At 40.9% G+C, this 24,477-nt stretch overlaps 1 pseudogene; it reads right to left on the bottom strand.

Moving 5' to 3' along the window:
- Positions 1-12,841: 12,841 nt before the first annotated feature.
- LOC126081539 (trypsin-like) lies at positions 12,842-17,123 on the bottom strand (annotated as a pseudogene).
- Positions 17,124-24,477: the final 7,354 nt, after the last annotated feature.

Raw genomic sequence — 24,477 nt, 5'->3', positions numbered from 1 at the left:
GACTCGTAGAATAGTTCTAATGGTCTACACGAACCACTGCCTCCTCTTCCCTGAGAAATCAGAACTAGATGGTGCCGGATACTACTATGAAAAATTCAAATCAAGACCACAAAAGATGGATCCTGATAAAAAAGGGAGAAAAACGTGGAACAGAACTTTAAGGTCTCAAAAGACCCAGACTTACTGGACCCGTTAAGACTGAAGGACTCCCCAAAACTATTGCCTTGATATACTCTTCAAACCTTGAACTGAAACTGTCTCCTCATGTCATCTTTTAGCTAAATATCAGTTAGCTCGGCCACTTCTGGCCAACATGGTTGCATAGACAGAAATACCACACCATCCCTCCACAGCAAAGACCTGAAAAACTAAGTAAAACACAGACAAATGTCATTCCAGGAACCTGAAGCATCAAATGAAGAGATAAAGAACTCAGCTAGGCACCAAATGGAATAAGAAACTGAGGACAAAGAGTGAGGAGAGATACGTGTGTAAGACCCCATCAGCTAATGCAGCACGGATCCACCATCTTGGACTCCTGTCAGGGATTGGCAGACAGGGAGCATGGGAAAGCAGCTTCTCTGAACTCCCAACAGGAGACAGAGCACCCAGTAACCAGCGATACATGATTTCCTGCCCCCCATTCTATCCCTGCCCCCCATTCTATCCCTGCCGCTCTACCTCTGAGCGTCCTGGCTGGCTGCAGTAGCCCAGCTGGCCAGGAAGTGCAGCATCTGTGCTGCTTGGATTCGATCCACCCATATTGGAGATCAGCACACAAGAAGTAAAGGAAACCAGTTACACGAAGTTCCCAGCAGGAGACATAGCACCTGGTAATGAGTGATACAAGCTTTCCTAGCCTCCCCCGACCTTTCCCCCCTCCTTCAGCCTCCTTTGCTTCCCACCAGCTGCAGTCTTTTGGCCAGGAGGCAACTGCTTTGGCCTCTGGCTGCTTGTATTTGCCCTGCCCACATTGGCCAGGCCTCTGAGCTCGTGTTGGTTCTTTCCAACTCTTTTGGTTTCTTCTGTGCCTCTTACCACCTCCCCCTCCTTTCTCTGGAACACCTGGCTCCGTGTGCCATCTTTTTTTCTTCTTAAAAGGCTGTGAAGCTGTGTGTAGCTAGCGAACCGTTATTCCGGCCCAAGACACCATGCTGGTGGGATCCCTGGGGCTTTTTTTCCCCTTGTTTTTCTTGTCTGTTTTCTTTTTCTTTTCACAGCTTGGGAGCCCCTTCTAGCTGGACTGTACTGCATGGCTTAGGAGCCACTCCCCTAATCTGCGCAGCTGCCTAGGTGAGATCCCTGGGGGAGTTTCATTTTTTTCTTCTTTCTTTCTTACTTTTTTTTTTTCCTTTTCTGTGTTTCTTCATTTCTCGGTTCTTGTCTCTCTACATTTATCTTCTTTTCCTATCTGTTGAATACCTGGTGCTGTGTGACATCTATACCCCCTCTAGTCAGGCTATACTATGCAGCCTGGGAGCCAGTTCTCCATTCTTAGCAGCCCCACCAGTTGGACTCCAGGATTCCTGGGAGCCTTTATTTTCTTTTCCAAATTTTTATCTAGTTATTTTTTCTTTCTTTTACTCTTTTTTTTTTTTTTTTGGCTTTTTGCTTTTCTCCATTTCTCAGTTTCTCATCTCTCCACTCCAACAGTAAGCTCCCTTAGCCTTCTTTTTTCTTTCTTTCTTTGCTTGTTTATTTTTGGCTCCTGTTTCTCCTCTCTCTCATCTCTCCCATACCCCTATCAGCTCCACACATTACAACACCCCCTCCGTCCTGTCTACCTCCACCGTGCACTGAATATAATACCCCCAAGCAGCACAGGCAGGGTCTACTGGAACCTGCCCAGCACTGATTGCTGGCCCACATAGGTGCCACAAAAGACCCATCCCAGCCCCTCCCTTTCAGCTGGACCACTCTGTTCCACCATAGCTGAATGTCTGGCCCTGCCCATTGGACAAGAGTTGAAAAATATCATGACTACAGATGAGCAAACAACAAAGAATGCACAGCCCTCCTGCTCAGATGTAACCATATAAAACAAAAAAAGGACAAAACAAACAAATCTACAATCAAGAAATGAAGAAAATAACTACTGAATGTCCCAAAGACAGCAGACAATATAAAAAATATAGAAAAACAGGACAGGATGTTTCCAGAAGGCATCCAAAATAAAACAGCAGATGACTTTCCAGTAGAAGAAAAGGCACTGGAACTGCCTGACAGGGAAATCAAATTTCTAATATTCAGAGCAATCCAAGCAAATCAAAGCTCCAATGAAGGAAAAAGCAGATGAAAAACAGGAAAAAAAAGACAAATTTATGGAAAAGGCAGACAAATTTGTGGAAAATACAGAAGAAAAGTGGAATAATTCAGGAAAGTAATACAGGAATAAAATGCCAAAGTAAATTCACAACTAGGAATCATACAAAAACAAGAATTAGAAATCCAAAACATAAACAACAAGATTTCAGAAATGGACAGTGTCATAGAAGGGCTGAGGAAAAGGTTTGAAATGGTGGAAGACAGAATCAGCAAAATTAAAGACAAAGACTTGGATGCAACTCTGAGGAAAAATCAGAAAAAAGAACAAAGAAAAATACAGAAGACTTGAGAATTATGTGGGATACAATCAAAAGCAAAAATTTGCAAGTGATAAGAATTCCAGAGTGGAGAGAAAATGGAAAACACAGAGAGAATCATTGAAGAGTTGCTGACAGAAAACTTCCTTAATATCATGAATGATGAGAAGCTGACCATCCAAGAAGCTCAATGAACCCTATATAGGATAGACCCCAAAAGAAAAACACCAAGGCATATCATAATCACACTCACTAAAACCAAAGACAAAGAAAAAATTCTGTAAGCAGCTTGAGAAAAACGGAAAGTCACATACAGAGGAAAAACAATAGAACTAAGCTCTGATTATTCAGTAGAAACAATGCAGGCAAGAAGGTAATGAATGACACGTATAAAACCTTGAAAGAAAAAAATTGCCAACCAAGAATAATGTATCCTGCAAAACTTTCATTCAAATATGATGGTGAAATTAGGACATTTCCACATAAAAAAAATTAAGGGAATATGTAAAAAATCAAACCAAACTTACAAGAATTATTAAAGGGAGTCCTTCAGTCTGAGAACAAACAACATCAGACCACAGCCTGAATCTAGGATGCAAGATTGTACCAGCCAGATACCAACATAGGAAATCAATGCTCAAGGACTATCCAAAACCAAACAATTGCAACAGGGTATCAGAGAGGTTAATTTATAAATGACAACAAGGTCAGAACAAAAAAAAAAAAAAAAAGGAATAAACAGTATAGGTATAGAACTTTCTAATGGAGAAGAAGGAAAGGTGACAACAAATAAAAATAGACTGGTTCAAACCTAGGAAGATAAGGGTAAATTTCAAGGTAAGAGCAAAGAAAGTTAACCTACTCGTCAACATAAAGAAGAAAAACATAAAGTCTTAATAAAAACAAAATCTACAAAAACAAAGAAAAGAAAAAAAAATCCACACACACAAAAAAAGGAACTCAGCACAGGAGAGTAAAAGGAACAAAGAAAATGTTAGCACCAAAAAATGACAGCAATAAACTCACACCTATCAATAATTACAATGGACTGTAAATGGCCTAAATGCACCCATAAAGAGAAAAAGAGTGACAGAATGGATTAAAAAAAAAACAGGATTCATCAATATGCTGTCTATGAGAGACACATCTTAGAAACAAAGATGTAAATTTATTAAAATTCAAAGGATGGAAAAAATATATCAAGCAAATAACTACCAAAAAAAGAGCAGGAGTGGCAATACTGGCCTTAGATAAAATACTTCAAAACAAAGTCCACCATAAAAGACAAAGAAGAGCACTATATAATGATTAAAGGAACAATCCATCATGAAGACTTAACCATAATAAACATCTATACACCCAATGACAGGGCTGTAAAATACATAAAAGAAACTAACAACACTGAAAATAGAAATTGACAGTTCCACAATAATAGTAGGAGACTTCAACACACCACTGTCAGTAAAGGACAGAACATCTAGAAAGAAACTCAACAAAGATACAGAAGAGCTAAAGAGCACAATCAGCCAACTTGATCTCATAGGCACATGTAGAACACTGCACCCAACAGCTGCAAAGCACACATTCTTTTCCAACGCACATGGAACATTCTCCAGAATAGACCACATCTTATGTGACAGAATAACTCTGAACAAAATCCAAAACATTGAGATAAAGCAAAACATCTTCTCTGACCACAACGCCATCAAAGTAGAAATTAACAAGAGGAAAAGTAAGGAAGAAAAAAAATTGCATGGAAACTGAATAACGCTCTGCTTAAAAAACACTGGGTAATAGAAGAGATCAAAGATGGAATCAAAAATTTCTTAGAATCAAATGAGAATGAAAACACACCATACCAAAACCTTTGGGACACAGCAAAGACAGTCCTCACAGGTCAATTTATACCACTAGATGGACACATCAAAAAAAAAAAAAAAAGAAGAAGAAGAAGAAGAAAGGGACAAAATCAAAACATTAGTTAATACAACTTGAAGTCCACAGCCACCAGAAGAAGGGAAAAAATAAATATCAAAGCAGAAAAAAATGAAATAGAAAATAAAAAACAGTAAAGTCAACAAAATCAAAAGTTGGTTCTTTGAAGGGATCAACAAAATCAACAAACCACTGGCAAAACTGACGAAAGAAAAACAGCAGAGAACGCAAATAACCCAAATAAGAAATGAAATGGGGGACATTACAACAGACTCGGCTGAAATAAAAAGGATCATAACAGAGTGCGATGAAAAACTATATTCCAAAAATTTTGAAAACCTATAGGAAATGGACAAATTTCTAGAGATAAACTACCTACCCAAACCAACACAGAATGATGTGTTGAAAATCTGAACAGACCCATAATGAGAAGAGATTGAAAAGGTAATAAAAAAAAACTCCCACCAAAAAAAAGCCCCAGCCCAGATGGCTTCACTGGATAAACATTCAGAGAAGAGCTTATGCCAGTACTACTCAAACTATTTCAGAACATAGAAAAGGAAGCAATACTTTGGAATTCATCCTATGAACCCAGCATAACCCTGATACCAAAACCAGGCAAAGACACCACAAAAAAGAAAATTACTCATGATCAATATTTCTCATGAATATAGATAAAAAAATTCTCAACAAAATTCTAGCCAATAGAATTCAGCATCATATATAAAAAAAAAAAAATACATCATGATCAAGTAGGATTCGTACCAGGCATGCAAGATGGTTCAACTTTAGAAAATCAAAGTAATCTACCACATAAATAAAAGAAAGAAAAAAATCACATGATCATCTCAAAAGATGCAGAAAAGGCATTCTACAAAGTTGAACAGATGTTTCTGAAAAAAAAAATCCAATAAAACAGGTATAGAAGGGAAATTTCTCAACATAATAAAGGGTATCTGCAAAACCAACAGCCAACATCATTCTCATTGGGGAGAGGCTGAAACATTCCCCTTGAGAAGAGGAACAAGACAAGGATGCCCTTTATTACCACTCTTATTCAATGTTGTGTTGGAAGTCTTAGGTAGAGGAATAAGGCAAGACACAGAAATAAAGGACATCCAAACTGGTAATTCTACCATACAATCTCAGGGATTGTTTCCATCACTAAGGCCATATTTTCCAACTACCAATCCTTTGTTTTAAACTTTCACATTCCAATCGCCAGTAATTATCAATGCATCCTGATTGCATGTTCCATCAATTTCAGACTGCAGCAGCTGATAAAAATCTTCTATTTCTTCAACTTTTGCCTTAGCGGTTGGTGCATAAATTTGAATAATAGTCGTATTAACTAGTCTTCCTTGTAGGTGTATGGATATAATCCTATCACTGACAGCGTTGTACTTCAGGATGGATCTTGAAACATTCTTTTTGACAATGAATGCAACACCATTCCTCTTCCAGTTGTCATTCCCAGCATAAAAGACTATATGATTGTCCTATTCAAAATGGCCAATGCCAGTCCATTTCATCTCACTAAAGCCTAGGATATTGATGTTTATGCATTCCATTTCATTTTGATGATGTCCAATTTTCCTAGATTCATACTTTGTACATTCTAGGTTCTGATTAGATAGAATTTCTGAGTGATAGAATTTTGTAAGACCAATGACTTCTTCATCACAAATGCCTTCTTTCACCAACATAAATGGTGACTATACACATGGACCTCAGGAGATGGGACACACAGGAATCAAGTTGACTACATCTGTGGAAAGAGACGATGGAAAAGCTCAATATCATCAGTCAGAACAAGGCCAGGGGCCCACTGTGGAACAGACCATCAATTGCTCATATGCAAGTTCAAGCTGAAACTGAAGAAAATCAGAGCAAGTCCACAAAAGCCAAAATATGAACTTAAGTATATCTCACCTGAATTTAGAGACCATCTCAAGAATAGATATGACCCATTGTACACCACTGACAGAAGACCAGATGAGATGTGGAATGACATCAAGGACATCACACATGAAGAAAGCAAGAGGTCATTGAAAAGACAGGAAATAAAGAAAAGACTAAGATGGATGTCAGAGGAGACTCTGAACCTTGCTCAAGAATGTTGAGCAGCTAAAGCAGACGGAAGAAATGATGAAGTAAAAGAACTGAACAGATGATTTCAAAGGGTGGCTCAAGAAACAAAGTATTATAATGACATGTGCAAAGAGATGGAGATAAAAAACCAAAAGGGAGGAACATGCTTGGCATTTCTCAAGCTGAAAGAACAGAAGAAAAAATTCAAGCCTAGAGGTGAAATAGTAAAGGATTCTATGGGGGAAAATATTAAACTATGCGGGAAGCACCAAAAGAAGATGGAAGGAGTGAGGAGTGAGCTTCTTGGATCAGGTGGACACTTGAGACTATGTTGGCATCTCCTGCCTGGAGGGGAGACGAGAGGGTGGAGAGGGTTAGGAGCTGGTGAAATAGACACGAAAAGAGAGAGTGGAGGGAGAGAGCAGGCTGTCTCATTAGGGGGAGAGTAATTGGAAGTGTGTAGCAAGGTGTATACGGGTTTTTGTGTGAGAGACTGACTTGATTTGTAAACTTTCACTTAAAGCACAATAAATATTATAAAAAAGATGGAAGGAATACTGAGTCATTATGCCAAAAAGAATCAGTCAATATTCAACCATTTCAAGAGGTGGCATATGATGAGGAACCGATGGTACTGAAGGAAGAAGTCCAAGCTGCTCTGAAGGCACTGGTGAAAAACAAGGCTCCAGGAATTGACGGAATATCAATTGAGATGTTTCAACAAACAGATGCAGTGCTGGAGATGCTCACTCATGTATACGAAGAAATTTGGAAGACAGCTTCCTGGCCAACTGACTGGAAGAGATCCATATTTATGCCTATTCCCAAGAAAGGTGATCCAACCGAGTTCATAAATTATAGAACTATATCATTAATATCACATGCAAGCAAAATTTTGCTGAAGATCATTCAAAAATGGCTGCAGCAGTATATTGACAGGGAACTGCCAGAAATTCAGGCTAGTTTCAGAAGAGGACGTGGAACCAGGGATATCATTGCTGATGTAAGGTGGATCCAGGCTGAAAGCAGAGAATACCAGAAGGATGTTTACCTTTATTTTATTGACTATGCAAATGCATTCGACTGTGTGGATCATAACAAATTCTGGATAACATCGGGAAGAATGGGAATTCCAGAACACTTAATTGTGCTCATGAAGAACCTTTACATAGATGAAGAGGCAGTTGTTCAGATAGAACAAGGGGATGCTGATTGGTTTAAAGTCAGGAAAGGTGTGCGTGAGGGCATCAGGATTGGAGGAGGACTCATTAACAGCCTGCGTTATGTAGATGACACAACCTTGTTTGCTGAAAGTGAAAAGGACTTGAAGCACTTACTAATGAAGATAAAAAAACCACAGCCTTTGGATTGCACCTCAACATAAAGAAAACAAAAATTCTTACAACTGGACCAATGGGTAACATCATGATAAACGGAGAAAAGATCAAAATTATCAAGGATTTCCTTTTACTTGGATCCACAATCAACAGCCATGGATGCAGCAGTCAAGAAATCAAAAGACGCATTGCATTGGGTAAATCTGCTGCAAAGGATCTCTTTAAAGTGTTGAATAGCAAAGATGTCACCTTGAAGACTAAGGTGCACCTGACCCAAGCCATGGTATTTTCAATTGCATCATATGCATGTGAAAGCTGGACAATGAATAAGGAAGACCGAACAAGAATTGATGCCTTTGAATTGTGGTGTTGGCGAAGAATATTGAATATACCATGAACTGCCAAAAGAACGAACAAATCTGTCTTGAAAGAAGTACAACCAGAATGTTCCTTAGAAGCAAGGATGGGATGACTATGTCTCACATACTTTGGACATGTTGTCAGGAAGGATCAGTCCCTGGAGAAGGACATCATGCTTAGTAAAGTATAGGGTCAGTGGAAAAGAGGAAGACCCTTAATGAGGTGGATTGACACAGTGGCTGCAACAATGAGCTCAAGCATAGCAACAATTTTAAGGATGGTGCAGGACTGGGCAGTGTTTTGAGCTGTTGTGCATACGGTCACTATAAGTCGGAGCTGACTCGATGGTACCTAACAATGACAACAAATTGGTAATGGAGAAGTTATACTGTCACTATTTGCTGATGATACAATCCTAAGAAAATCCAAAAGACTTCCCAAGAAAACTACCGGAAATAATAGAAAGATTCAGCAGAATAGCAGAGTATAAGATAAACTTAGAAAAATCAGTTGATTGCTATATACCAATAAAGAGAATGATGAAAATGCAATCAGGAAAATACCATTTATAATAGCCCCTAAAAAAATAAAATATCTGGGAATAAATCTAACTAGGGATATAAAAGACCCATACAAAGAAAACTACCAAACACTACTGCAGAAACCAAAAGAGATCTACATATATGGAAAACATGCTATGCTCATGGATAGATAGGCTCAATATTGTGAAAATGACAATTCTACCCAAAGCGATTTACAAATACAATGCAATACCGATCCAAATACCAACAATATTCTTTAAAGAGATGGAAAAACTTATTATTAACTTTGTATGGAAAGGAAAGAGGCCCCGGATAATTAAAGCACTATTGAAGAAGAATAAAGCAGGAGGACTCGCACTACCTGGCCTCAGAACCTACTATATAGCTAAGGTAGTTAAAACAGCTTGGTACTGGCACAACGACAGATTCATTGGCCAATGGAACGAATTGAAACCCAGATATAAATCCATCCTCCTAAGGTCACCTGATCTCCAATAAGGGCCCAAAGTCCAACAAATGGGGAAAAGACAGTCTTTTTAACAAATGGTGCTGGCAAAACTGGATGTCCATCTGCGAAAAAATGAAACAGGACCCATGTCTCACACCATATACAAAAACTAACTCAAAATGTATCAAAGACCTAAATATAAAGCCAAAACTATAAAGTTCATAGAAGAAAAAATAGGATCAATGCCAGAGGCCCTAATATATGACATTAACAGGATACAAATCACAAGCAACAACACACAGTTTTCAGAGGATAAGCTAGATAACTGGGATCTTCAAAAATTAAAAACTTATGCTCATCAAACGACTTCACCAAAAGGGTAAAAACAGAACCTACAGGCTAGGAAAAAAGTTTTGGCTATTACAAATCAGACAAAGGTCTAATCTCTAAAATCTACGAGAAAATCCAGGACCTCTACAACAAAAAGAAAAATAACCCACTTAAAACATAGGCAAAGGAAATGAACAGACATTTCACCAAGGAAGACATTCAAGCAGCCAACAGACACATGAGGAAATGTTCATGATCTCTAGCCATCAGACAAACGCAAATCGAAACCACAATGAGATACTATCTCACCCCGGCATTACTGGCGCGAATCAACAAAACAGGAAATAACAAATGTTGGAGAGGCTGTGGGGAGGTCAGAACTCTTATGCACTGCTGGCAGGAATGTAAAATGATACAACCATTTTGGGAAATGATATGGCGTCTCCTTAGAAAGGTAGAAATAGAAATACCATATGATCCAGCAATCCCACTCCTGGGAATACATCCTAGAGAAATAAGAGTCGTCACACCAATAGATATATGTACACCCATGTTCATTGCAGCATTATTCACAACAACAAAAAGATGGGAACTACCTAGATGCCCATCAACAGATGAATAGATAAACTGTGGTACATACACACAATGGAGTATTATGCAACGCTAAAGAACAACGATGAATCTGTGAAGCATCTCATAACATGGATGCATCTGGAGGACATATGCTGAGTTTGATAAGTCAATCACAAAAGACAAATATTGTATAAGACCACTACTGTAAAAACTCATGAAAAGGCTTACATACAAAAAGAAACAATCTTCGATGGTTACGAGGGAGGGGAGGGATAGGGATGGAAAAACCCTTAACAGTCAATAGATAAGCAGTAACTTCGGTGAAGGGTAAGACAGCACACAATACTAGGGAAGCCAGCACAACCTGTACAAAGCAAGGCCATGGTAGCTCCATCCAAACTATCTGAGGGACAGAATGGATGGGCTGAGGGCTATGGGGACAAGGGTCTTGGGGAACATCAAGTTCAATTGGCATGACAGTTTGTAAAGAAAGTGTTCTACATTCCACTTTGTTGAGTAGCATCTGAGCTCTGAAAAGTTTGTGAGCAGCTATCTAGGACACTTCACTGGTCTCACCCCTTTGGGAGCAAGGAAGAATGAAAAAAACTGAAGACACAAGGGAAAGATTAGTCCAAAGAACTAACAGACCACATCTACCTCGGCCTCCACCACAGTGACGCCAGTACAACTAGATGGTGCCCGACAACCACCACTGACTGCTCTGACAGGGATCACAACAGAGGGTCCTGGATAGAGCTGGAAAAAAATGTAGAACAAAATTCTACCTCAAAAAGACAGACCAGATTTCCTGGCCTGACAGAGACTGGAGAAACCCTGAGAGTATGGCCCCCGGACAGCCTTTCAGCTTAGTAATGAGGCCACTCCTGAGGTTCACCCTTCAGCCAAAGATTGAACAGACCCATGCAACAAAACAAAACTAAAGGGGGGCACCAGCCCTGGGGCAGGGACTGGAAGGTAGGAGGGAACAGGAAAGCTGGCAATAGGGAACCCAGGGTTGAGAAGGGAGTGTGTTAATACGTCGTGGTTCTATTAACCAACGTCATACAACAATTTGTGTACTGTTTGATGAAAAACTAGTTTGTTCTGTAGACCTTCATCTAAAGTTCAATTAAAAAAAGAATGGTCTATCAACAGATAGATAAGCAGCAGTTAGCTATAAAGTAAAACAATACCACACTTGAGTACTCTGGTCTTTTAAAAAATCATCTACATAAGACCAATGGTCATCAATTACCCTAAAGCTTAGATGAGAAGATTGAGGGGAGGTGAGACTATGTTAATGGGAATGAAGCAAATATACTGAAAATAATGAGAATGATGACAGAAGGTGAAGAATGTAATCAATGTCATTGAACAGTATGTGTAGAAATTGTCAAAAGGGAACCTGTTTTGCAGTGTACACTTCCACCAAAAATAGAATAAAATATTCCTCAGAAAATTAATTTAGGCCACACACAAATATAAAAGCAATTTAATAAGAACTAAGGAGGTAAGAGAAGGAAGGTCAGTTGGGTCCAAATATATGATTCTTGGCTACAAGGCTTGGGAAACTTGACTTGGTCCAAGCAACAGTGATAAAGCAGCAGTAAGGTTCAGGACTTCTGTGAGGAGATTTGCTGTCCAGAGTAACAAACCAACAGAGACTTGGGAATGGGTATCCGCATCTTCCTCCTGAGATACTCCATCTTTCCCTTGTCACTGAGTCCTCAAACATATTCCACTCTGAAACCTACTCTGCCTTCTCCACACTCGGACCCCATATGTCCTTTCCCTTTTTCCATACCAGACCTGGCCAACTGTACCCAGGGTGAGGAACCTCTAGTGTTTCAATGGACTACATCGGGATTACGTGTAGGGACTTCTACTGAAAACCTTGTTCCAGGGATCCATGGAACAAGAATGGCGTGGAGAGAGAGGGCCTGAGTTACTTGGAGAAGGGACACTATGGTGCACAAGTCGGACAGGGTGGAAGACACCAAATGCCACCTCTAAGACCTTCACTACTGCAGGGGAATGGGTCTCTCTTCTACAAACTTACGTGCACTTGTACATTTTAGTTTTTTTCTCCTTGTAGTTTAAATTTGTGCATAAGCAGGGGTGGGGTTTGGCGGTACAGGTGGTGAAGGGAGGACAGACTGTTTTCTGAGACCATGTGTGCTGTAATTTCAGAATCTTAGTTGGAAAATAAGATAATCTTGTGAGAACATAGATTTAAGTGGACACTTGGAGATGCAGGGAAAGCTATGATGTTTAAAGTTTCTCCATCTAGTGGTTTCTCTGGTCAGCGAGTTTCAAATGAATTAGAGAAAAAGAGAAGAGAAAGGTCACCTTGAATTTGGACTTCCAGCCTCCAAAACTACGAGAAAACAAATTCCTGTTTTTAAAGGCACCCACTTATGGCATTTCTGCTGTTGTAGTACTACACAGCTAAGAGAGTAGGTGATTAGTATACTCATATCTATTTGACTGAATGAATGACTATATAATCTTCATATTGTCTCTTAGCGTAATTTTTTAATTCTCTGTGCACCCTCTTACTTACTAGCCATCTCAAGAGAACATTCATAATATCAAGCAAGCACCACTCTCGGACAGAAGTGTGGTCTATGATGGAATGCTTTATTTAGATACTGTTTTCAGGCATGACAGGAAGGTGAGGTTGACTAGAGGGGAATGGGTCATGGAGAGGTACAGGTGGGCCCAGGGAAGTGTCTAGTTGGCAGCGATGGTCTGCTGAATCCAGCTCAGGTGGTTGTAGACCTTGGTGTAGACGCCGGGTTTGCCTTCCAGAGCACAGCCGTAGCCCCAGGAGACGATGCCCTGAAGTTCTCCATTGCAGACTACGGGGCCACCAGAGTCACCCTGAGAAAGAGGGAAGAAACACTCAAGACCCTCAACTGGGCCCAGATGGGACAACTGCTCAGGACAACACTTCGTTAGGCTAGAACCATCTTCCCAGGCTACTGATGTCAGTGAAGCACCTTCTCTTCTCCTGGAAATCCAACCTTCAATGTCCGTGTTCTACCTCTATCCCTCCTCTTCTCCCCTTCTAGCTCCATCTCTTTCCACAGGTGCAGGCCTATGGGGCCAAGAAGAGTGAGGACTGGGGAGATTTAATGCCACCCAGCTATCCCTACTCTTTGCACAAGGGTTCCTTTCCACAATATACTCCTGCAAAATCCACTCTGACATACTGTTAGCCAAAAGTCTTCTGTGTATCTTTAGGGTTAATGGTTACCCTCCTAAAAAAAGAAAATCTATAATTCATCCTATACCTATCCCTCACCCCTCATAATCAATCCTCTGTGTTCCAGAAAAAGGGAAATATGAATGAGACTGAGCTGAGGAGAGAAGGAGGGCAAAGAAACAAACCTGGCAAGAGTCCTTGCCACCCTCCAGGAAGCCCAGACAAATCATGTTGCTGGTGATCTTGCCTGGGTAGGCACTGCGGCAGACACTGTCAGAGAGGATGGGGGCTTTCAGACACTGCAAGAGGTCTGGGTAGTTTGCTGTTGGCAAGAATGAAAATGGAAGGAGATTACCTACACAATTCCTGGAATTTCCTTCCCAATAGCTCCCCCTTCCTTCCCAACACTCCCACTCTTTCTCTCAGATTGCCAATGGCTTCTAGTTTGGGAGAACAATGCTGTTCTGGAAGGCTCTAATCAGAAAAGTGTTCTCACTCTGACTTGAGCCTCAGTGAGCACAGGCCTTAAGTCTAGAAGCTTTATTCTCAAGCAGGTCTACACTGCAGGCAGTACCAAATCCCATAGCCTCTGTTCTGTTTACCTCCCCAGTGCCTAGTTCTCTCAACATTACTAAGTTGAATACCATGGCATCTTTATCATGGTTCATTTTGCTGTGTCTTCTGCATGATCCCAGTGAAGGGCTCTTCCTCATTTCCATTAATATATTCTAAGTCTCCATATGCCCCCAAACCTTGTGTTGAGTGGCAGCCTGAACTAAAAGACCCTCACTGTGCCTGCCCCCTCTAGGACTCTCACACAGGACAGTATAGTTCCAGGGCCACTTATTGCCACTGCTTAGGGTGTTGCCCCAGCCGGAGATGAGGCATTGGGTGCCGACGGCAGCCACAGACCTTGGCAGAGAGACTGTGGCCACACGAGAGTTGATGCTAGCTGCAGAGCTCAGTTTAATCAGCAAGATGTCATTATCATAGGTGCCTGAATTGTAATTGGGGTGGCGGATGATCTTGGCCGCATTAATGAACTGCTCATTACCCTCAAGGACCTCAATGTTGTGTTCTCCCAGACGCACCTGAATTCGGCTGGGTTAAAGGATTAAAAGTTTCCTAAGTATCCAACTTGAGGTCTCCTCGTCCTCCAACTACCCTCATCATGACCACAAACACAAACACCAGCCCTTTGAGTGTTCACTCACACAGGTGATTGTGTACTCCAGGTAGATCTGTGGGACACGGTGAGGTGAGACTAGTCCTTAGGTAATTGTCACCACAAGCACAAACTCACAGCCTCCATCTTGTTAGATTAGACTAGATACTAATGACCCAGAAAAAAAATTGGCAGAGGAAAGGGCATTGGTGGTTGATTACCACCTTCCTTTCTCCTCTGTGGGATTACTGATTGTTGTTGGGAGATGAGACAAGAGTGAGAGGTAAGAAAAAACTCTGGAGATGAAAGGGCACTGGTGGTTGATCAGCACCTTCCCTTTCTCCTCTGTTGGAGTACCGATTATGGTAGGGAGATGAGGCAGGAGTCCGAGGTGAGAGAGAATATTAAGGGGACAGAAGAAATCATGCTTATTTTTAATGTAACACTGGAAAGTTCATGTACTTTATTAGCCCCACATGCCATTTTCTTTTGGCTGAGCTGTAATGACTAAGACTACTTCCTGATTCATATTCCCAAGCTCTTTCTAGGGAGACTACCCCACCCACCTCTCCTCCTCCATACGCCCTCAGGTCATTAGTCTTGTCATTTGGGAGTATATCAAGAGAACTCTGAGGGCCCCTCTCAGTGGGCAATTTCTTCCCCACAGCATATAATGCCTGGGGGAATAGTGGGTATCTTAGAAGATGGATGCTTCACCTTTCATGTCGGACTCTATAGGGCTCCCTGGCTTTGGTGAGGCTGGGAGATGCATAGATCTTCAATCGCAGGGGCATTGGTATTAGCACTTACGACTTGTAGCAGTGAGCTGCAGATAACACCCACTGGTCATTGATGAGGGCACCGCCACAGAAGTGATAGCCTGAGTTCAAGGACACCTAGTAGGGGAGGGAATTCTTCTGACAGGTGTAGCCCCCAACAATCTTGTCATCATCATCAGTGGTGGAAGCAACTGACAGAGAAAGTTGGGAACGATTTGTTAGACCTATCCTTCTTGGAATTTCTACTCCCCCAAATGTTCTTACAGAGTAGTAAGAAAAAAAGCAGTCAATGTTTTCTTGTCCCACATAATCAGTAAATGGTGGTTTTCACATAATTTATTATTATTTCATAACTTATTCAAGATCTTTAACATGCACCCTACTTATACCATTATGATAAAGTATTGTATTTTCAATTTGTGCCTTGAGTTTGGTAAATAGGCTGATCTTTCCACATGTACCATACACACACACACACACACACACACGGATCAGAAAACGCTTACATCACAACCTGAGTGTATAAAGAACACTTTTATCGCAGAGCCCTGCTCAGCAGCCCCGCAAAGAGGTCTTCAATAAAGCTTTGCATTATCATGGGGTGTTTGTTTTTGGTGGTTGGCATGTGATCGCCCCACAAGACAAGGATAAGGAGGGGCTTAGAGTTACCTGAGATAGTTCTGACCTGAACTGAAATGGGAGTTTTGCCCTTTTGTCCCCCAAATTTCTCTTCTTGTTTTTAGCCTAAAGGTTTCGCAAAGGCATTTCACAAAACATTATCCAGTCCCTCTCCACAGCCTTTCCCCTTATTCCAATTATCTTTATAACATTCTTCAATTAATCTAACATTGTGAATATTGGCCCTCTAACTCATCAAAATTCCTGCAGAGCCAAAAGTTTGTGATTATTTTTATGAGCCCTACTGTTCAAGTATTTTAACATAATTTTAACGTATAAGTTCCCAGATGTCTAGACAGATGTAGTGAAATTCTGCTTGCCCAAATTGTGAAAATTTAGTGTTCAGTTTTTGTGGTATAAAATTTAGTAATCTAAAAATAGAACTAGCCCTTTTCTATTTATTTCATGATTGAAAAACGTATAATCTCACACCAGAGAGTTCACAGGCTAAGATGTTATAAACACAAGCCATAGCTTTTATTCATAAAAAATACAATGTCTCTGCCTCCTAAGGTCCCTTTCATCAAGGCCTTTACGGAGAGACCTGGGCTTTGATACTAATAGACTCTTCAAGGAGCACAAGATTAGTTTTAATTACTGGTGCAAACGGTGAAGCACTTGACTACCAGTTGAAAGGTTGGCAGTTCAATTCCACCCAGAGGCATCTGGTGATCTAATTCCAAAAAATCAGCCATTGAAAACCCAATGGGACAAGTTCTAACTGACACACATGGGTAGGCCATGAAGGGCATTGACTCAATGGTAAATACATATATTTGAAGTTCAGAGCTAGTACTGTCTTTTTATGCGTCCACCCTGGTCATTCCTGCTCACCATCATCTTCCTGACCTGTAGCACTTGTACCCAACAAGTGAGATTTAAGAACCTATAAGTTTAGGATTTAAGAACCTATAAATTTACTGCTGTTCCAACATGCTAGGCTTCTTGACTACAGAAACTATGTTTAATACTCATTGTTGTATTCCAGAGCACAAACTTAAACACATGGTAGACACCTGTGAGAGACACCCACTGATTCATTACAAGAAACTCACCAGCAGTTTCCAGGAGAGTGAGGAAGATTAAGGTCTTCATGGTTCTTCACTGGATCTGGGAAGGGGAATAGGCTAAAGAAGTCTCCTTCCCAGCTATTTATACTTCCTAATTGGCCATTACTATCCTTAGTCAGAGGTGCTGGAAATGTGATTTCACTGGAAACTCAAAAATCCAAATTTAGCATTCAAATCTGTGTCAGGTGGAGAATAATTCAGCATCACACGTAATCAACAACTCTTGTCCACTTTTCCAGAAGGTTATGGGAATGCAAGTAATGAGCCCACATGTTGGAAACTATTCCCAACAAGAGGAAAGTAAGTTGGAGTAAGGTCACAGGACGCAGCTACAGGTGTCCTGATTCCCAAACAAAAATCTTAGGTACTTGGTTGTCCTGGCTGTGAATGTCCATCTGAACCACTACCTTGAAACTTGCACTCTCGATCTGTAATGAATATTGTGACTTGGTGGCAACCGGTCTTTGATGATTTTAATACTTTGTCTTGTGGTAACTCAGTTCTTGTATATCTGTCTTAGCTTTCTAATGCTGCTATAACAGAAATACCACAAGTGGATGGCTTTAACAAAGAGAAATTTATTTTCTCATAGTCTAGTAAACTAGAAGGCCAAATTCAGGGCGTCACCTCCAGGTGAAGACTTTCTGTCTCTGTCAGCTTTGGAGGAAGTTCCTTCTCATCACTCTCCCACTGGACTAGGAGCTTTTCTGCACAGGCACCCCAGGTCTAAAGGATCTGCTCTGCTCCTGGTGCTGCTGTCTTGGTGGTATGAGGTGCCCCACTCTCTGCTTACTTCCCTTACCTTTTCTCTCTTATAAGATAAAAGGTGATGCAGACCTCACCCCAGAGAAACTCCCTTTACATTGGATCAGAGATGTGACCTGAGCAAAAGTTACATCCTACCCTAATCCTCTTTAACATAATCTAACCTTGCTTTATTAACCACAGGTAGAGATTAAGATTTATAACACATAGGGAAATTATGCCAATCACAAAAAGGAGGACAACCACATAATACTGGGAATCATGGCCTAACCAAATTGACACATATTTTTTGGGGACACAATTCAATCCAAGACAACATCCACGTGTATTTTTCATTACCTATAGGAACAACTTGTTCCCCTGAGAAGAGGAAAAATGTTTTGATTGGAAACTACGAGAGATCAAAAGAGGAGAGTGAAAAAACGATAATAATGTGTAAAAAAATTTTTTTTTAATTTTTTTTTTTTATATAGAGCTTACCATGTGACAGGGATATTCTAAATCCTCTGCCAACAGTAACTTATTAATCCTCCTAACAACCCTACAAACTAGTTGCCATCAAGTCAGCTCAAACTTAAGGTGACCTCACATGTGTCAGAGTAGAACTGTGCTCCACAGGGTTTTCCATGGCTGATTTTTCAGAAAAAAAAAATCTCCAGGCCTTTCTTCCATGATGCCTCTGGGTAGATTTGAACCATCAACCTTTCTTTTAGTAGCCAAGCACTTAGCCATTTGCACCAAGTGACCTCAACAGCCCTGCAAGATACCTAATATTACCCTCATTTTGCAGATGATAAACCTGAGTGCCATAAAGCATAAAGAACTTAGCCAAAATCGCACAGCAAGTACATGGTAGGGTCAAGATTCCAACTCAGGAAATCTGGCTTCAGTGTCTGTGTTCCTAATCCTATGCAACATTGCCCTGACTAGTTCATAACCATCTAGTGACCAAGGTAATATAGAACTCTTGAACGAAGATGATAACCTGTGAAACATATAGTGTGTTTTCTTTCAGGCACTGTGCTAATAGGTTTACTTGCACCACCTCATTCTATCCTCACAACAACCCTCTAAGCACTGTGGCTTTATCCTCACCATATTAGGAATGGGGAATGTGAGTCTTAGATCAAGAGTTTTGCTCAAAGTTTCGTAGCTATTGACAAAAAGATGGAAACAACCCAGGTGCCCATCAACAGATGAATGGATAAACAAATTATGGTATATTCACACAATGGAATACTACACAACGGTAAAGAACAATGATGAATCCACAAAACATCTCATAACATGGGTGAATCTGGAAGGCATTATGCTGAGTGAAATTAATCAGTTGCAAAAGGACAAATATTGTATGAGACCACTATTATAAGAACTCAAGAAAAGGTTTAAACACAGAAGAAAACATTCTTTGGTGGTTATGAGGGTGGGAAGGGAGAGAGAGGGGTATTAATTAACTAGATAGTAGACAAGAATCGTCTTAGGTGAAGGGAAGGACAACACATAATACAGGGGAAGTCAGCACAACTGGGCTAAACCAAAAGCTAAGAAGTTTCCTGAATACAGCCAAACACTTCAAGGTACAGAGTAGTAGGGGTGGGGGTCTGGGGACTGTGGTTTGACGGGACATCTAGGTCAATTGGTATAACAAAGTTTATTAAGAAAATATTATGCATCCCACTTTGGAGAGTGGCTTCTGGGGCCTTAAAAGCTAGCGAGAGGCCATATTGAAAAAAAAAAAAAAACCCATTGTCATCGAGTTGATTGCTACTCACAGCAACCCTATAGGACAGAGTAGAACCGCCCTATATGGTTTCTGAGGAGCACCTGGTGGATTCGAACTGCTGATCTTTTGGTTAGCTGCCGAACTCTTAACCACTACCCCACCAGAGTTTATGAGCGTCCATATAAGACACATCAATTTGTCCCAACCCACCTGAAGCAAAGGAGAATGAAGAATACCAAAGGCGCAAGGAAAATATTAGCCCAACAGACAGAAACAGCCACATAAATCAGAGACTCCGTCAGCCTGAGACCAGAAGAACTAGATGGTGCCCGGCTACCACCAATGAGTGCCCCGACAGGTAACACAACAGAGAGTCCCTCATGGAGCAGGAGAAAAGTGGGGTTCAGAACTCAAATTCCAGTAAAAAGACCAGACTTAATGGTCTGACTGAGACTGGAGGAAGAGCAGACAACATGGCCCTGGACTCTCTGCTAACCCAGAACTAAAACCATTCCTGAAGCCAACTCTCGAGACAAAGATTAGACTGGGTTATAAGACATAAAGTTACTCGTGAAGAGTGTGCTTCTTAGTTCAAGTATATACATGAGACTAAATGGTCAGCCGCTGTCTGGAGGAGAGATGAGAAGGCAGAAAGGGACAGGAGCTGGTTGATTGGGCACAGGAAATTCGAGGTAGAAAGGAGGAGTGCAATGTAACATTATAGAGAGAGCAAGTAGGGTCACATAACAATGTGTGCATAAATTTTTTTTATGAGAAACTAACTTGAGCTGTAAACTTTCACTTAAAGCACAATAAAGTAATAATAATAAAATTAAAAGTTCTATAGCTGTTGAGTCATCAGTCCAAGGTTCAAATTCAAGCAGCAAGCAACATGACTTCAGAGTCCATGCCTCGACTGTGATACCACAATACACCACCAGGGAAAGAATTTGAACGCTGCCAAACTTAGGGCTGACTCCAAAGACCATATGGGATTCTGGAGGATACAAGGAATGGGTTCCTAGAGCAGGACTCATCAGAATGGAACATGGCAGCAATAACCAGAATGAGTGAATCTCAGTGAGAACTAGCTTCTGGGTCAGTACGGCATAGTCAATATGAGTCACAGCCATCTCGATGGTACCTAACAACAAAACCAACATCAGCACCTACACAATATACCTGAAATGCCCTGCCAGCATACCATTTCTGCTTTAGCAAATTATCACTCTTGAAGTAGCTTCTATTTCCTTTACTTTTGAAATTTTGCTTCTATGAAGATGATTTACTGTAAGGTGGATCTTCTTAACCTCAGCACTATTGACATTTGGGACCAGATAATTTTTTGTTTTGGGGGAAATGTACTGTGCACTGTGGGTGTTAGTCAGTATCCCTGGCTTCTAGATGCCAGTAGTACTCCCTGCCATCAAGTTGTGATGACAAAAAATGTCTCCAGACATTGCCAAATATTCCTTGGGGTACAAAATTGCCCCCAGTTGAGAACAACTGCTCTAAGGAGAACGATGGGCAAAGGGGCTGTACTTCTAAGGCTATAACCATAAGAAAGTGTCTTGAGCTTCAGGACAATATGGGCCCTCAATAGCTGCTGAATGAATGGCACTCAAGGCACAGAACTGCCACTCATGGATCTGTAAGAATCAGAAAATGTTGAGCACAGCCAGGCCAGGGCCCAGAACGAGAGGGGAGAATCCTTGTCCTCTTCCATTATCTTCCAGTGTGAACACACATCCACCCATGAGGTACTGGGAGTTCTAAGATTCTGTCTCACCCTGCACTCCCCCAGAACGTCATCAGACCTCCCGTCTTTAGCGGGAAAGACAGCATCTTGCAGCTTTTCCCAATCATTGGCTTATACGCTGCAGTGTCATAGAGAGCTCCTTCTGGGACCCCTTGCGATTTGTCACGTGAACCCCTTCTTCCAGCAAGGGAAAAGAGCCAGGCCTGCCAGATAAGGGGTATTATCTAGGGTTGATTGCAATTTCCCAAATAAACACCTAGAAATGAAGGAACATCGGCCTATCTCGCTGTGGTACGATGACCCTTCAGTCATCTGAAGCAGCAGTGAGGATGTGGGAACAATGCCCAGCCATGGTTTCCAGACTTCAGTTATTCCCATACAACTCTCACTCTTTTTCTCTGTAAACCACTTAGCACAGAGCCTGTAATGTGGTTACATTTTTTAAAAATAATTTTTATTGTGCTTTAAGTGAAAGTTTACAAATCAAGTCAGTCTCTCACGTAAACACTTATATACACCTTGCTACACACTCCCAATTACTTTCCCCCTAATGAGACAGCCGGCTCCCTCCCTCCACTCTCTCTTTTAGTGTCCATCTTGCCAGCTTCTAACCCCCTCTACAATCCCATCTCCCCTCCAGGCAGCAAATGCCAACTTAGTCTCAAGCGTCCACCTGATCCAAGTAGCTCACTCCTCACCAGCATCCCTCTCCAACCCATTGTCCAGTCCAATCGATGTCTGATGAGTTGGCTTTGGGAATGGTTCTTGTCCTGGGCCGACAGAAGGTCTGGGGGCCATGACCACCGGGGTCCTTCTAGTCTCAGTCAGACCATTAAGTCTGGCCTTTTTATGAGAATTTGGGGTCTGCATCCCACTGTTCTCCTGCTCCCTCAGGGGTTCTCTGTTGTGTTCCCTGTCAGGGCAGTCATCAGTTGTGGCCAGTCACCATCTATTTCTGTTTTTCTTCATTCTCCTTTGATCCAGTGGGTTGAGACCAATTCATGCATCTTAGATGGCTGCTTGTTAGCATTTAAGACCCCAGATGCCACTCTTCAAAGTGGGATGCAGAATGTTTTCTTAATAGATTTTATTATGCCAATTGACTTAGATGTCCCCAGAAACCATGGTCCCAAACCCCTGCCCCTGCTACACTGGCCTTCAAAGCATTCAGTTTATTCAGGAAACTTCTTTGCTTTTGGTTTAGTCCAGTTGTGCTGACCTCTTCTGTATTGAGTGTTGTCCTTTCCTTCACCTAAAGTAGTTCTTATCTACTATCTAATTAGTAAATACCCCTCTCCCACCCTCCCTCCCTCGCCCCTCTTGTAACCACAAAAGAATGTTTTCTTCTCAGTTTAAACTATTTCTCAAGAGCTTATAATAGTAGTCTTATTCAATATTTGTCCTTTTGCAACTGACTAATTTCACTCAGCATAATGCCTTCCAGGTTCCTCCATGTTATGAAATGTTTCACAGATTCCTCCCTGTTCTTTATCGATGCGTAGTATTCCCTTGTGTGAATATACCATAATTTATTTATCCATTCATCCATTGATGGGCACCTTGCTTGCTTCCTCTTTTTTGCTATTGTAAACAGTGCTGCAATAAACATGGGTGTGCATGTATCTGTTTGTGTAAAGGCTCTTATTTCTCTAGGATATATTCCAAGGAGTGGGATTGCTGGGTCATATGGTAGTTCTATTTCAAGCTTTTTAAGAAAGTGCCAAATTGATTTCCAAAGTGGTCATACCATTTTACATTCCCACCAGCAGTGTAGAAGTGTTCCAATCTCTCCACAGCCTCTCCAACATTTATTATTTTGTGTTTTTTGGATTAATGCCAGCCTTGTTGGAGTGAGATGGAATCTCATTGTAGTTTTGATTTGCATTTCTCTAATGGCTAATGATTGAGAGCGTTTCCTCATGTATCTGATAGCCACCTGAATGTCTTCTTTAGTGAAGTGCCTGTTCATATCCTTTGCCCATTTTTTAATTGGGTTGTTGTGTTTTTGTGGTTGAGTTTTAGCAGAGTCATGTAGATTTCAGAGATCAGGCACTGGTCGGAGATGTTGTAGCTGAAAATTTTTTCCCAGTCTGTAGGTGGTCTTCTTATTCTTTTGGTGAAGTCTTTAGATGAGTATAGGTGTTTGATTTTTAGGAGCTCCCAGTTATCTGGTTTCTCTTTGGCATTTTTAGTAATGTTTTGTATTCTGTTTATGCCATGTATTAGGGCTCCTATTGTTGTCCCTATTTTTTCTTCCATGGTCTTTATTGTTTTAGACCATATTTAGGTCTTTGATCCATTTGGAGTTAGTTTTTGTGCATGGTGTGAGGTATGGGTCTTGTTTCATTTTTTTGCCCATGGATATCCAGTTATGCCAGCAACTTTTGTTAAAAAGACTATCTTTTCCCCAATTTACTGACACTGGGCCTTTATCAAATATCAGCTGCTCATATGTGGATGGATTTATATCTGGGTTCTCAATTCTGTTCCATTGGTCTATGTGCCTGTTGTTGTACCAGTACCAGGTGTTTTGACTGCTGTGGCGGTATAATAGGCTCTAAAATCAGGTAGAGTGAGGCCTCTCACTTTGTTCTTCTTTTTCAGAATGCTTTACTTATCTGGGGCTTCTTTCCCTTCCATACGAAGTTGTTGATTTGTTTCTCCATCTCACTAAAAAAATGTCATTGGAATTTGGATCGAAATTACATCATATGTATAGATGGCTTTTGGTAGAATAGACATTTTTACAATGTTAAGTCTTCCTACCCTTGAGGAAGGTATGTTTTTCCACTTATGTAGTTCCCTTTTGCTATCTTGCAGCAGTACCTTGTAGTTTTATTTGTATAGGTCTTTTACATCACTGGTTAGATTTATTCCTAAGTATTTTATCTTCTTGGGGACTACCGTGAATGGTATCGATTTGGTGATTTCCTCTTTGAAGTTCTTTTTGTTGCTGTAGAGGAATCCAACTGATTTTTGTATGTTTATCTTGTAACCTGATACTCTGCTGAACTCTTCTAGTAGTTTCAGTAGTTTCCTTGAGGATTCCTTAGGATTTTCTGTGTATAAGATCATGTTGTCTGCAAACAGAGATAATTTTACTTCTTCCTTGACATTCTGGGTGCACGTTAT

Source organism: Elephas maximus, chromosome 8, assembly GCF_024166365.1.
Source record: "Elephas maximus indicus isolate mEleMax1 chromosome 8, mEleMax1 primary haplotype, whole genome shotgun sequence".
Classification (NCBI taxonomy): domain Eukaryota; kingdom Metazoa; phylum Chordata; class Mammalia; order Proboscidea; family Elephantidae; genus Elephas; species Elephas maximus.
Note: the sequence above shows the minus strand (reverse complement) of the source record. Positions and strands in the feature narration are given on the sequence as shown.